The sequence below is a fragment of the Mobula hypostoma genome, chromosome 8, assembly GCF_963921235.1.
Source record: "Mobula hypostoma chromosome 8, sMobHyp1.1, whole genome shotgun sequence".
Lineage (NCBI taxonomy): Eukaryota > Metazoa > Chordata > Chondrichthyes > Myliobatiformes > Myliobatidae > Mobula > Mobula hypostoma.
This window is the reverse complement of record NC_086104.1, coordinates 34,533,495-34,550,098: the sequence shown is the minus strand read 5'-3', so window position 1 is coordinate 34,550,098 and position 16,604 is coordinate 34,533,495. Positions and strand designations below refer to the sequence as shown.

The following is a 16,604-nucleotide window of genomic DNA, read 5'->3' as shown; positions in this document are numbered from 1 at the left end:
TTGGACATATTCCAGTGGCAACTCAGTGGGTCAGACAGCATTACTGGAGGGAAAGGGATGGATGACTGTTTCAGGTTGAGACCCTCCTTCTGAACTCCAGTGAGTGAAGGCCCAGAGCCAGCAAATGCTCCTCACTTTACCTCTTTCATCCCCAGTATTGTTCATGTAAACTTTATCTGAACCTTCCCCAACACTAACACATCCTTCCATTGATATGGGGCACTAAACTGCTCACAATACTCCAAATGTGGGTTCAAAAATGCAGATGGAATTTAATGCAGACAAGTGCGAGGTTTTGCACTTCAGTAGGACCAACCAGGATAGTTCTTACCTAGTAAATAGAAGGGCACTGAGGAGTGTGGTAGAACAAAGGGATCTGAAAATACGGGTCCATATTTCATCGAAAGTGGGGTCACAGGTAGATTGGGTCATGAAAAAGCTTCTGGCACATTAGCCTTCATAAATCAGAGTACAGAGCACAGAAGATGGGATGTCCTGTTAAAGTTGTATAAGATGTCGGTGAAGCCTAATTTGGAGTATTGTGTGCAGTTTTGGTCACCTACCTACAGGAAAGATGTAAACCAGGCTGAAGGAGTACAGAAAAAAAATTACAAGGATGTTGCTGCATCTAGAGGACCTGTGTCATAAGGAAAGATTGAATAGGTTAGGACTGTATTCTTCAAAATGCTGAAGATTGAGAGGAGATTTGATTGAGGTATATCATATTGTGAGGGGTATAGATAGAGGAAATGCAAACAGGCTTTTTCCGCTGAGGTTGTGTGAGACTACAAACAGAGGTCATGGCTGTAGGATGAGAAGTTTAAGTGGAACATGAAGGGAAACCTCTTCAGTCAGAATGTCATGAGAGTGTGGAATGAGCTGTCAACATAGTGGTCTGGGAGAGCGCGATCTCAACATTTACGAGAAGTTTGGATATGGAGGACTATCATCTTAATGCAGGTCGTTGGGAGTATGCAGCTTGTTTTTTGACATGGACTAGATGGTCCAAAGGGCCTGTTTCTGTACTGTGCTTCCCTATGATTCAATGACTCTATGATCTATGCCTTATAAAGCTTCAGCATTATATTTTCATTTTGTTTTCAAGTGCACTAGAAATGAATGCTCACATTGGATTTGCAGTCCTACAACCAACTCAACCTGCAAGTTAACTTTTAGAGATCCTGCACTAGGGTCCCCAAGTCTCCTTGCACCTCCCAATTCTGGATTTGCTCCCCATTTTGAAAATACTCTACACTGTGGCGACCCATTTTCTAGCACCCACGAACCGGCTCACGAAACAGCGCGCGCAGGCAGAGGGCCAGCCCCCAAAAAGGGCGCCAGGCCACCCTCACCAGCAGGGGGAAAATCCCGCGCATGGAAAGGGTCAGGGAATATGCATTCCCCACAGCAGTCCCGCCCAGGGAGGGCAGGAACGGGAAGGCTTTAAAGCAGGCCGCGAAGTTTGAATAAATCTCTTTATCGCAACTCCAACTCACCGACTCCATGTGGTTATTCTAGCGCTGTGTGTAGCACACCGCTACAACACCTTCATTCTTTCTACCACATTACATAACCATACACTATCCCATGCTGTATTGCATCTGCCAGTTATTTGCCCATTCTCCAAACCTGTTGAAGTCCTCCTGCAGACTCCAACAAACTACCTTCCCCCTCATCTACCTTTGTATCATTTGAAAACTTGCCACAAAGTCATCAATTCAATAATTCAGATCATTAACATATCATGTGAAAAGTAGTGGATTCAATACAGGCTCCTGCAGAATACCACTGGTCACAAGCAGCCAACCAGAAAAGGTTCCGTTTATTCCCACTCTTTGCCCTCTATTAATTAGTCAATCTTCTATCCATGCTAGTACCTTTCCTCTGATATCATGGATGTCTATCTTGCTCAGCAACCTCACGTGTGGTACCTTGTCAATGTCCTGAAATAGATGCCCTTTTCCGAGCTCCAGAGCAGGAAGGGGCTATTGTGTACATGGAGGAGTAGGTTTAAGGGTGTGCTCCAAGCCTCCTGGACAACTGAAATATCTTCATTAACTCCTCACAATCCCTGGTCCATGACTGCTACAGAGAATCTTAAGTCTATGTATCAGAATATAGAGAAGCCATGCATAAACAGCAAAAAATTGCACTAACTGGCAAACTACCAGCCTAATTCCCCTCTCAACTACCTCCTACACCAACTATAGAAAAAACTATTGCTCCCAAATTGAATTAATAAATCACCTTAGAATCTACAAGACTTGTATGGAAGCAAGTCATACTTGATTCCAAGAGACTATCTCAGAAGATCTGGTACAGCCCTGTTCATTTGATCTAAACTGAAAAAGTAAGTTTAGCTAATATTCTACCTTATATTTATGTTTTTAATTAACAAGCTGCTTACAGTTTACGAACAGTTAAATTACTTATAATTTTAACTACTTACTTACAAAACATATCCAAATACCAGGACATTTAAAAATAGTCTTGCAGTGAACTCTATGGATATCAAGCCAATAGCCTGGTTTTCACTCTTGCTCCGCTCCCCTTATCTGACAGTCACATATTCAAAGCTACTGGTTAGTTTTGTGCCACCATGGGGCTAATGTGCATAGTGGAGGATGGGGATTGATGAGTGTGAGCAGTGGGTGAGACTGATATAAAGCCAACCCATTGTCTTTCCTTATTTGTTTCAGTTTTCTCTTTAAATTATGCCCGAGTTCCTGGAGAGCATTCTGACTGGTTGCATACAGCCTGATGTTCAGGCTCCAGTACAGAGGATCATAGGTTCAGCAAGTTCCATCCTGGGCATTATCCTACCCACTATCAAAGACATCTTCAGGAAGTAGTGCCTCAAGAAAGCAGCCTGCATCACTAAAGACCCTCACCACCCGGGACATGCCCTCTTTTCATTACTACTATCGGAGAGGAGGTCATATAAGTCAGTGATAACGAACTTGATTCCCATTCTGACCTCGACATGTTCACTCTGTTACTCTCTCCATATGTATTGCTTCATCTGCTGAGTGTTTCCTGTATTTTCTAATTTATTTTTAAATTACTATTTCTAACTTTTTCAATACGACTTATGTACTGTCTGGTCTACTTTTGGTAAATTTCTCCCATCCCCTTTTTATAAAGAATGAATAAACACCTGTAATCATCCAGTCTTCTGTCATCAGCTCATCACTGGAAGATTGGAAGATTACAGCAACATTCTCCAGATTTTTCATTCTTACTTCCTATCAGTAATCTAGCATTCTTTAAACCTGCAAAAGACAACTTTTCTAATTTGAGAAATTCCAATTATTAAGAACCTTCTCCACCTTAACATCACGTTGCATTTCTGCTTTCACATTTACTGCAACATTAGCATTGCACTCATCTCAGACACACCACTAACCAGATATCTTTCTGGTCCCTAACTGGGTTCATCCCATTTTTCACTTTATTAAAATGTTCAAGAGGAATCTGATATAACTTCATGGCATATTATCCATTTCAAAATCTACAAAACAAAAAACATTATGCACATTCTTTATCAAGATGCAAAATAATTAAAGAATTGCACTGCTCAGTTAATATTCTGCCATTATACTCTTCTATGCAGCCATTACAGCAGCTTCTCTCAGCTCCTGACAAAACTGGATTAAATTGAAGTTTTGCTTGCGGTTCGCCAACTGCAATTCTTAATTCATTCTGAAACATGCATAAATTGAAACAGTACCTGCATAATGTTACTGCAGAGAAATATTTTATTTTCAGTAGAGAGATAATAAAACATTAGAGCAGCACTGAATTACATTCTGTGAGGTGCCAGACTATGAAATGGAAGTTCTATCTGCACGTTTAAGTTGCTATTACAGTCATTATCCCAATATTTTTTCCAGCAGTTGTCCCTCTGCCAAAAAACACACTAAGTGGCCATTTGAAATAAAAATCAAACTTAAAAGTGCTGGAACTACTTAGCAGGTCATCTAACATTCCTGTTTTTATTTCAGATTTCAAACATCTGCAGGATTCTTGGTTTTAACTGAATGGCCATTCATTTTGTAATTGTTGAATTCTTTTTTATGTGCAAAACAGATGCTTCATTTTCTTCAATACCATTGTTAACTACTTCTGAAACATTTTCAGCATTTCAGTGAGAAAGCACGAAGCTATCTTCCCTAATGATGAAGTTTCAGTATGCTTAAATAGCATAGAAAATAAATATAGCCATTTGAAAGGAAGACACTCATACATACTCGATCCAAGCATCATTGTATTTTATTCTGGAAAGGAGATTCAGAACTCCCAAGATTCTCAATGCTACATAGAGTAATTGAATGCTCAAAAACACTCCATAATTCAAAAAGAAAGTGCTAATGTCTACCAGTGACTCAGGCAGAATATGATAATCACCTGGCAACAAAGACAGCTGCCAAGCAACACAGCAATAGCTTCAAGTGAATAATTTGCTGCCTCTGGAAAAACGTAATTTAAAGCCTTGTGTGACTCCTATCACAGTGATTATATTTTTGCAAATGATCAGCTCACTACATTGGACTAACAGAAATGCAGGATAAAATTAACTATCCTTTAATAATCTGGTCTCTTACCATCTATCACGTCTTTAGTTTTGCAACTTCCTAGACGTCTCCTTCCTGTCAGTCAAGTGTCTACCAGAGTCTTTGCCCAACAAGTGATGGTTGTGTCTTCAATCATTTAGTATTTCATCTTGTAAGCCTTTTCTTTGAACATTTTGTGTCCCCCATACCTGTCTTGACACTGAAAGTGCTTCTTTAGATTTTCAGATAAACCATTTAATCACCAGTCCTATTTCTTACCCAACTATCTCCCTTTGCTGCCAGTATTTTTCAGATGAGCCACCATGAGGCATTGAAAGCATGAAATGGAGAAACATTGTTGTAATGAAGGTGCACCCTACACCCACAAGGCGCTCCTGCATGACACTTCTGGTTAGGACACTAAACAAGATAACCAACAATAGACATGAAAAGGCCATGTTCCAGAATAAATGAAAAGAGTTTTGTGTGTAGTTAGCTTCAAAGGTAGTGGAGAATATCACATTTGATTGTTATGCTAGAAATCCAGGTTAATATATTATTTACATGTTGGTTACATAAGCAATACCTTCAAAAGAAGCCAATCCGTTTTGCGATTTCCATGAAGCCAAAATATTCATCTCCATGATAACTGCTTTCAAAAAATACTCTTTACTGATAGAATTTAATAATGACAAAAGCTCTCATTATTGAGCTGCCAATTGCATGTATGTATAGTAAGTATTAAGGCCCACTAAATTCTCTTCTCTTACAGATTAGGCTTTGCATCATAAGACTTTAATGGCATGAAATAATTGCACAAACAGCATTACTATGAATAACACAGCCCCACTTTATTCTGATAGATATTAACCTCTTTAATACAAATGATGATTGTTCTATAAATATTTGTTAAGTACTAATATGGCTCTTCATCAGGCAAAGCAACCCAAGCCAAGCCTCACTTCGGGATTTAAGCACGTTATCAAAGCTGATACGTGTTATTGAGAGAAGTTCATTCTTGGAGATTCTTTCAATTAACCTGTTGCAAACAATTAAGTTCAAATTCAAGTTTAATTAGATTAATGAGAAGGATTGGTGAATGGTGATTTTTAAAAGTTGTTTGTTCATAGTAATGGCAATACTAACATTCATTGTTCACTCTTAAATGCCCTTGAACTATGAAAGCTAAAGTCAACCATACAAGTTGGTCTGCAGTCACATGTAGGCCAAAAAGATAAGAATTGAATGTTTCCTTTCCTGAATGTCACTAGTGTAAAAGATAAGATTTTTGTGACAGTTGTGAAGTTTCAAGGCTATAATTAACAAACTATTTTGTTTTTAAAAATCTGGTTTTAGTTAATTACTTGAATTTAACTCCTCCAGCTGCCATGATAGGATTCAATTTATGTCTGGGTGAACAATGCAGAACTCTGTAGCCTTAACGACCGGCTCCTGGTTCTGTACTGCTTGAATTCAATGTTCTCTCAAATCGTACTGAGTGGCTTGTACACTACAGGTTTCTCTCCAAGTTACAATGGGGTTCTGTTCCCATGAGCAATTTGCAAAAAGCAGAACTCGGCAGGTCGGGCAGCATGTATGGAGGGAAATGAGCAATGTTTCGGGTCTCAAGTGTACCTGTAAGTTGAAAACATGGTTACAAACCGGCTGGAATATTTGAAGTACTTGGAGTACTTCAGTTATAATCATCTTATTATAGGAAGAAAATGGAAACCTTAGCGAGGATATGGAAACGACTTACCAGGATGCTGTCTGGATTTGAGAACATGCCTTTTTGAGCAAGCCAGGGCTTTTATCTTTGGAGTGAAGGAGTATGAGAGGTGACTTAATAAAATTGCATAAGATGTATTGGTAGAGTGGACGACCATAAACTTTTTGCAAGGTGGAAATGGCTAATATGAGAGGGCATAATTTTAGCATGATTGGAGCAAAGTACAGGGGGAATGTTGGAGGTAGTTTTTTTTGCACAGAGAGTGGTGGGTGCTTGGAACATGCTGACAGGGCTGGTGATTGAGACAGATTTATTCAGAACATTTAAGAGACTCTTAGTTGGACACATGGATGAAAGAAAATTGGAGAGCTATGTGGGAGGGAAGGACTTGATTGATGTTGGAGTTTGTTACAATATCATGGGCTATCAGGCCTGTACTGTGCTGATGGTTCTACGCCCTATGCTCTTTTAAACTGAATTCCCTGGTAGCAAAAGATGTCTGCAACTATTCAGCTGCTGGCAAATTCATCCTCCCAGTTCTCCTAATACATGTTTGTACGCACAGACTTACATTCATAACCTGAGGCAGACCTGTATTGGAAAAGGCTCCACTTCATTTGTTGGTATACGAGATTATGCAGAAAGCTTGAAGTTAATAACATGTCCTTCTCTCTTAGGCCACAAACTTACCAATCACCGCTGATGAGTTATTAACTTCAAACTTTCTGTATAATCACTCAAAGAGTTGAACTGCATGTACATGTAACGAGAGCTGTATAACTCATCTCCTTCTACCTTAGGCCTCGAACTTATCAATCACCCATGCTGTGGACACTTTCTGGAGGTCCAAGATCCATATGATCCATAACTGCTGGACTAAGTGTGTAAATGTAGGAGGGGACTATGTTGAAAAATAAGTGTGCTAGGTTTTCTGAAATTGACTCCTTCTACCCTAGGCCACGAACTTATCAATCACCCCTCGTAGGTTTTGTCCTACTACCTCGTTCCTTCATCTCCGCCTCGGCCCCACCAATGAAAAATTTAAAACAGTGAAACAGTTCACTCATGACTGTCTTCTTCTAAAATGGGATCAGACAAACAGATACAAAAATCTGCAGATAGAGGTGCCAACCAATGTTATCATTATCAAAGTCAAAGTCAGATTTATTAGTATGTAATATGCTACCATATACTACACTGAGATTTATTTTTGCCAGCATTTACAGGAAAATAGAGAAATGCAATAGAAGTTAAGAGAAACTGTACATAAACAATGAATGACAAATAACCAATGTGCAAAAGAAAACAAATTGTGCAGATAAATAACACTGAGAAAATGAGTTGGAAAGAATCTTTGAAAGTGGGTGTGTAGGTTTTAGAAGAAGTTCAGGGTTAAGAGGAGTGTAGTTATGAATGTCCAATTAACCAGTCCACAGTATTCCTAGTCCTATAGATGACACACTGTTGTACTTGAGAAAAATGAAGGGCAGTATTTACAAAGGAGGGGCGATCAAAACGGCAAAGGCTAAAAATATGTGAATAACCCTTATTATTTTACTATTATTTCATTTAACAATACTTTTAATCCTCCTAGGTTTTGAATGTTGACTGAAAGATTAAACAATAAACTAATCAGTAAACTATCTATAAGGAGTAATTAAAATAAGATGAAATAGCTGTTTTTGAAGAAAACACAAATGTAAAATTTGTATCTCAACTTTAAGTTCTTCTCACAGCCAACGTCACAACTTTAAAGGGTGTCGCAACATTTTTCACAGAAAATAAAAAATATTTTGCTATATTTGTCATTAAGAAAGGATAATTCTACAAACTCTGATTTTTATTGCCAGGGCAGTAATATTATCAGACATAGAAGCTTGGTTTCCACAATTTTATCCACATTCAGGTCCCAGATCACTCACTTATGCAGCAGGAAGCAAGAAAAATGCAAAAAGGATTGGATTGTTATTCAGAGAACATTATTAAATTAAAATAAGGAACAGTTTAAAAGGAAGGTCAAGAACTCTCAAACTTTATAATGGGTAAGTAAGCATTTCACAACTTTAGCATCTTAGTTGACTCTAAGATCTACTGCCTTTCTCCCACCTTCACCGTCGTCGTCGTCGGTTCATTATGTACCATGTCATATGACGTAGGCAGTCATGGGCTTTCCGTGACCATGATTGCTCTTGGTAAATTTTTCTACAGAAGTGGCTTGCCATTGCCTTCTTTTGGGCAGTGTCTTTAGAAGACGGGTGACCCCAGCCATTACCAATACTCTTCAGAGATTGTGTGCCTGGTATCAGTGGTTGCATAACCAGGACCATCATCAGAACAGTTTGATTTAACTTCAACACTCAGCAGTGCAGTAGAACACTGATTGTTTTCCTGTCTTCCAGTGTCCAAGATCTTGAGGTCATCCAAGACTCTGCTGTCCATATCCTGACTCACTAGCATCCTGTTCTCTCATCACCCTTGAAACTGGTGATACGTATTTACTCCCAGTCTGGCAGTATTTCAGATTTGAAGTGCCCTGAGCTTTGACAATGCATGTTTTCAAGACTGCATCCTCTACCCGATGGAAGGGCAGCAGATTACTCTGACAGAAGGGGTCTTTGATAATGCTGGTTGCTCTGCTGAGGCAGAAAGAAATGTAGACAGAGACCATGGAGGGAGGCTGGTATTCATAATGGCCTGAGTGTGTCCACAGCTCTCCGCAATTTCTTTCAGTTTTGGGCAGCACAGTTGCCATACCAAGCTGTGATGCATTCATATAGAATGCTTTCTGTGGTGTATTGTTTAAAATTGGTGAGAGTTAATGAAGACATGCTAAACTTCCGTAGCCTTCTAAGGAATTAGAGGCATTGCTGAGCTATCTTGGCCACTGCATCCATGTGGTTGGACCACGACAAACTATTGGTAATGTTTACATGCAGAAACATGAAGCTCTCAGACATCTCCACTTGTTTTGATGACATTGAAAGAAAGGTTGTGTCCTGACACCATATCCCTAGGCTCTCCATATCCTTCCAGGAAAAAGGTTATAAGCAAGGTTAAGTATCCATCGGGTAGAGGATACAATTTTGAAATGGCAAGCAAAATGGTGAAATCAAAAACCCAAGGAAATCATTTTTCCATCTCAAAAATTCAAACACCTTAACTTTTTGTAGTAGAGACAGATACATCAGGGGCAGTTAAAAAATTCTTAGATAGGCACATGGGTGATAGGAAAGTGGTGGGCTATGCAGGAAGGAAGCGTTAGATTGATTTTAGAGCAGGTTAAAAGGTTGGCACAACATGGTGGTTGAAGGGCCCGTATTTGACGTAATGTTCTATACACTATGTTTTCAGATCCAACAGCTTTTTATATACTGTATTAGCTAACCTTGGCAGCTGTCACAACTCATATATCTAGGTCACATTACATATGCATATAGATCATGGTACAGCACAGTCCAGGCACCTACACCAAGATCCATTTAACACTTTTCGTCAGTGAGGCACCAGAAGAGAACACAACACTCCAAAGTGTATCCCTGCAACACACATCAAAGTTGCTGGTGAACGCAGCAGGCCAGGCAGCATGTATAGGAAGAGGTACAGTCGACGTTTCGGGCCGAGACCCTTCCTCAGGACTAACTGAAAGAAGAGCTACTAGAGATTTGAAAGTGGGAGGGGGAGGGGGAGATCCAAAATGATAAAAGTATATCCCTGATTAGCAATTCCAACCCTGCTACCCACCCCCCCGCCCCCCACTGCTGTGAAGCCAGGAAACAAAATCTTTTGACCTTACTTGTTCTTACTTCAACTTCTGCATGTAAGTGCAGTCATCACTTCAAAGATATAGCACTACAGAATGGCTGTAAACTACCCCAGTACAGCATCAGTTCCTAAAAACGTAGCAGTTTTGTTTTAAAAAATGTCAGATAATTCAATATCACTGCATAGTATTAGCCAGGGTCTCATATGAAATAAGTGGGTAAAATCCTTATCAAGTCATTTTGAACTCATTTGCTTCCTATTTTCTCTGAACATTAAACATACAAATTATGTCCACCCTGTGTGTGAATGTACACCCCAGACATTCAAATATGTAGTGGATTTTGATATGACTAAGCAAATGCATTGAAATGTATATGCAACTGCTAAATGAGATTGACACCTCCATATTTGTATTACACACTCAGTAGCCACTTTATTAGGTACACCTACTCATTAATGTAAATATCTAAACAGCCAATCTTGTGGCAGCAACTCAATGCATAAAAGCACACAGACATGCTCAAGAGGTTCAGTTGATGTTCAGAACAAACATCAGAATGGGGAAGAAAGTGACTTTGACTGTGGAATGATTGTTGGTGCCAGACAGAGTGGTTTGAGTATTTCAGAAACTGCTGGTCTCCAAGGATTTTCACGCAGAACTGTCTAGAATTTACCCAGAGAATGCTGCAAAAAACAAAAAAAAATCATCCAGTGTGGGACAGTTCTGTTGGTGAAAATACCTTGTTAATGCAAGAGGTCAGAGGAGTATAGCCAGACTTGGTTCAAGCTGACAGAAAGGCGACAGAATCAAACAGACAGTAACCGGCAGCACGGTCGAGTAGCAGATAGTGCAATTGCTTTACAGAGACAGTGATCACCAATTGGGGTTCAATTCCCACTGCTGTCTGTAGGAATTTGTACATTCTACCCACGACAGCAGGGCTTTCCCCTGGTGTTCTGGTTTTCTCTGACTCTCAAGATTGTGTTAGTTGCTAATACAAATGTTACATTTCACAGGATGTTTCTATGAACGTGTGACTCTTTAAGAAATGATGGTGGAGGCTGAGAAAAAATCTATTAGAGGTCTATACGATTATGGGAGGCCCAGATAGAGTAGACAGACAGCATTTTTTCCAAGGATTGAAATGTCTAACACCAAAAGGCATGCATTTAAGGTGAGAGAGGGTAATTTCAAAGGAGATGTGAGGGGCAAGCTTTTTACACAGAGAATGGCGGAAGCCTAGAATGAGCTGCTTGGGATAATCGAAGAACCAGAAACATTAGAAACATTTCAGAGACGTTTAGAGAGGCACATGAATGCACAAATGCTGCAGAGCATTGTCACAGGAAAGCAGAATTCATCACCAGGATCCCCCACCACCCAGGTTAGGCTTTCTTCTCACTGCTGCTATCAGAAATGTGGTACAGGAGCCTCAGGACTCACACCACGAAGTTCAGGAATAGCCCTCAACCATCAGGCACTTATAGCAAAGGGGCTAATTGCACTGCCCCATCATTAAGATGTTCCCACAACCAACGGACTCACTTTTAAGGACTCTTCATCTCATGTTCTCGATATTTATTTCTGATTTATTTATTAATTTTTCTTTCCGTATTTGCAGTTTGTTGTCTTTTCTACATTGATTATACACTGAGTTGGTACATCCTTTCATTGAGTCTATATTTATTGAGTATGCCTGCAAGAAAATTTATTTTCACTTTGAATGTGAGGGAAATAGAAGGATATGGACATTGTGTAGGTAGAAGAGATTAGTTTAGTTAGCTATTTAATTATTAATTTAATGGTTCAGAACAGTATTGTGGGCCGAAAGGCTAGTCCATTGCTGTACTGTTCAATGTTCTATGCTCTAAATAAACATGCATTACAACAGCGGTGTGCAGAAGAAAATCTCTGAACACACAGCATATCGAACCTTGAGGTGGACGGGCTACAGCAGCAGATGACCACAAACATACAGAAGCTATCTAATAAAGTGGGCAAAGAGTATATATTATGTCTGTTAGAATCCCAGACATCATACAAGTGTCCTTTTTTGGCAACTGAGGGACAATGATAACCATCAATAATCTGTGCAATATACGAGGGGTGATTGGTAAGTTCGTGGCCTAAGGTAGAAGGAGATAAGTTACACAGCTCTCATTACATGCAGTTCAACTCTTTGATTGAAAATGCAGAAAGTTTTAAGTTAATAACTCATCTTCTTCTATATTAGGCCACGAACTTATCAATCACCCCTGCTGTGGACCACTTTCTGGAGGTCCAAGACGCCGAGTTCTACAAAGAAGGGATCTGTAAGCTCCGTGACCGCTGGACTAAGTGTGTAAATGTGGGAAAAACAAATGTGCTAGGTTTTCTAAAATTGACTCCTTCCAGATTAGGCCACAAACTTATCAATCACCCCTTGTAGCTGCTGAAAATTTGACACCAATCTGAAAATTTGTCGTCCAAGGGCTAAAACAGAAAGAAAGAGTCTGGTGAAGCAGACCTAAAGGGAGTGCCTTCAATGCCACCATTATTAGAGTGTTTGCCTCTCAGATGTGCAAAGGCTGGCCATTCAGTCTTTAAGCATTTTGTAGCTGGGGAATGCTACTTCAAACCTTGCCCCAAGTATTCACCTCCACTATCACAACATCCAAGCATAATTGGATGAAGTAGTCCATCAATTACTGTGTCGATCCTGCCACCCTCACCAATGGATTAACCAAATCTGTTTCAACACTTGTAATGCAGTTTCTCAATGAGAAATTCTGCTTTAACATAATCAGCCATAGTGGGAAGTTGAGAATATGTTTCAGTGATTTTCCATGACTCTTTGTACAATATCTGGTAAACTATGAATCATGTTTCTTTGCAAACTCAACACTTTACAGATGATGTGAGCATGAAATCATTCGCGGCTCTGGATAAAACTAGCATTAGCACCAATAAAGCACTTTGTTAACATGCATTTCTATGCTTGATGGCTTATCTAAATCACAACATAAATAACGTGAGTTGATAAGTCAAAATTCTTAATGTACAAGCTCTTGCAAATGCATGTTTTGCTGCCAGTCACGTTAGCAAAATCTGGGCATCTAAAAATGATTTTCTAACAATTTCGTAATAGAACAGTTTTACTTGAATCTTTCTCAGATAGAGTTTTACAGATACTCGGCTCTTGTTTGGAAGTGCTTAAAATTTAGGCTCCAAAACAAATCAAAGATGGGAAATTAAGCTGACAAAAGTTTCTGTCCTGCAAAGGAAACCATTGGAGTCTATCAGGACTTGAAAACCTACCTCATATAGGCACTTACTTGGTAGTATTCCAGGTGAAAACTGATCTGTAGCAGTGGAATACGAGGTGGATGCAAGAACACAGAAACGATTCTAATAACTCTAAGGCTCACTCAAACTGTGACCAGATGTTTACTGAAAACATTGCTCTTGGTACAGCAGTTATCAATTGTAATAGGATTTGATTGTGGTATTTCTCTAGTAATAGTGTTGTTGCTAATTGAAATGTTGCTTATTTACTCACTTACTTCAAATATCTTTCCATTTATTTGCACGCCTTGTCAATCAAACATATAACAGTGGCATTTTAGGCACAGAATCAATTGTGTCTAATTGTGTTGCAGACTGTTGAACTCAGTTTAGAGGTTCTGATAAATCAACACAATTTTCAGAATCCAACATCTGCCAAATGTTGAGTGGAATTTTTAGTGGCTGGAATGCATTTCTTTTAGATACAATTGGGGTGCAGCATCTTTATTGCTCATCAGTCATTACAATTTAATGGGCACTATCTAAGTGAAATAGAAATTTGCTCAATGCCAATGGTACCAACACATTGTTACTCTGTTAAGCCTGAATTCATTACTATACTTTAAATTGCTTCACTTGCCATCCAGTTGTAGCTCCAGTGTTATGGATTCTGTTGTGATATTGCTGTTAGTACAGCCAGAAAAAGTTTTATTCAGTTACAGCATCAATGCTTAAATACTTGATGAACATAAAGCTGACATTATACAATGACAAGCAACACACATCAAAGTTGCTGGTGAACGCAGCAGGCCAGACAGCATCTCTAGGAAGAGGTGCAGTCGACGTTTCAGGCCGAGACCCTTCATCAGGACTATCATATGTCTATTGTCACTTAGTCCTGACAAAGGGTCTCGGCCCGAAACGTTGACTGTACCTCTTCCTAGAGATGCTGCCTGGCCTGCTGCGTTCACCAGCAACTTTGATGTGTGTTGCTTGAATTTCCAGCATCTGCAGAATTCCTGTTGCTTGCGATTATACAATGACATATTTTTCTGAGTTCATGTGAAAAATTAAGGAACTAAATTTTGTTTGCAATCAGCAACAAACCTTACAAAATGAACTGCTAATCCCGCCCAAAGAGAATATTGAAGGTAGTGCCACACTGATGTCTTGTGACAGTGAAATCTGTTACAGGTAACCTCTATATTACAGTATTGGAAGGGGTGGGAGGGTGTTACATTCCTCAAAAATAGTCTATTTGTTCCATGAAAATGAAGCAATATCATCTGTGCATGAGTCAAGGAATTTGAGCTGAAAAGAAAACATTTCGTGTTTATTTATTTACTTTCTTTTCCCGCATAAATTTTGCGAGAGCAATTTTTTATCCCACATCTCAAATTCCTAGGTTGTGATTTTCATTACCTAAAAGGCCATAACACATGGGTCACTTGTATTCTGCGTTCGATTAAGCAATAATAGCTCTAAAAGTCTTAGATTGAAATTTAAAAAGTCCTTTTTGAGAAAATTTGAAGACTGGTGTAAATAGTGTTTTGTAGATAGAGATATTCCTACCTGCTCCATATTAGCTGACTCTATCACAAGTGACAATAGACATATGATATTGGGCCTTAAATTCACAGCATTAGAGAATGGTTTGGTGCTGTTAGAAGCAAGTGGTGGGGAAACCACCCGATATTTGTGGGTTTGATGCTTACCTGATGACGACTGTGCCAATTTCCCAGATGTAGAAAATGGGTTATGATAGAATCAAGCTAAACTCTATGTCTCATTTGGTCAAACAGTTAACCACAACTTTGGCAGATAATACATACAAGCCACGTCCTAGTACAATGCAGAGATGCAAAAATTGCAAGGATTGGCAAAGGGAAATTTGATATGCAGGGAGATGGTCTGGTGGACTTAAGTCCCATTTCAGATACACAAACTGTAACCTAAAAGGACTCGATAATATCAACATCTGATCACATCCTCAATGGTAAAATGGTGGCAAGCTTGGACATAGTGGGACCAATCAAAGGTGCTATTGCCTTTGTTAAACTTATTTTTTATGATTGCAAGACCCTGCTGGACATTAAGAACTTAAAGTACTGCAGGTCTATCCCATCAGCAAGTTGCTCGTTGGCTGAGAAACTGAAGGAGCTGGACTTGGTGCAGACCATGTTGCTGCCTGTGAGAGAGGCACCAGAATTGGTGCATGAAGGCAGTGAGCAGTCTAGTAACAAGTAATTGTCTTAGTCATAGAAAACTTCACAGCGCAATACAGGCCCTACGGCCCACAAAGCTGTGCCGAACATGTCCTTAACTTACAAATTACTTTGGGTTACCAATAGCCCTCTATTTTTCTGAGCTTCATGTACCTGTCCAGGAGACTCTTAAAAGACCCAATCGTATCAGCCTCCACCACCATCGCCGGTAGCCCATTCCATGCACTCACCACTCTCTGTGTAAAAAACTTACCCCTGACATCTCCTCTGTACCTACTCCCAAGCACCTTAAAACTGTGCCCCCTCATGCCAGCCATTTCAGCCCTGGGAAAAAGCCTCTGACTATCCACACGATCAATGCCTCTCATCATCTTATACATCTCTATCCTCCGTCACTCCAAGGAAAAAAGGCCGAGTTCACTCAACCTATTCTCATAAGGCATGCTCCCCAATCTAGGCAATATCCTTGTAAATCTCCTCCGCACCCTTTCTATGGTTTCCACATCCTTCCTGTAGTGAGGCGACCAGAACTGAGAACAGTACTCCAAGTGGGGTCTGACCAGGGTCCTATATAGCTGCAACATTACCTCTTGACTCCTAAGCTCAATCCCACGATTGATGAAGGCCAATGCACCATATGCCTTCTTAACCACAGAGTCAAGAGTCAACCTGCGCAGCAGCTTTGAGTGTCGTGTGGACTTGGACCCCAAGATCCCTCTGATCCTCCACACTGCCAAGAGTCTTACTATTAATACTATATTCTGTCATCATATTTGACCTACCAAAATGAACCACCTCACACTTATCTGGGTTGAACTCCATCTACAACTTCTCAGCCCAGTTTTGCATCCTATCAATGTCCCAATATAAACCTTTGACAGCGCTCCACACTATCCACAACACCTCCAACCTTTGTGTCGTCAGAAAATTTGCTAACCCATCCCTCCACTTCATCATCCAGGTCATTTATAAAAAATCATGGAGAGTAGAGGTCCCAGAACAGATCCCTGAGGCACTCCACTGGTGACTGACCTCCATGCAGAATATGACCCATCTACAACCACTCTTTG

The 16,604-nt window shown here is 39.9% G+C and overlaps 1 protein-coding gene across 1 annotated transcript in view; it reads right to left on the bottom strand.

The window, feature by feature from the left end:
• The window catches only part of prkcea (protein kinase C, epsilon a), a 658,830-nt gene that overhangs the window by 335,385 nt on the left and 306,841 nt on the right, over nucleotides 1-16,604 (bottom strand). The window lies entirely within an intron of this gene.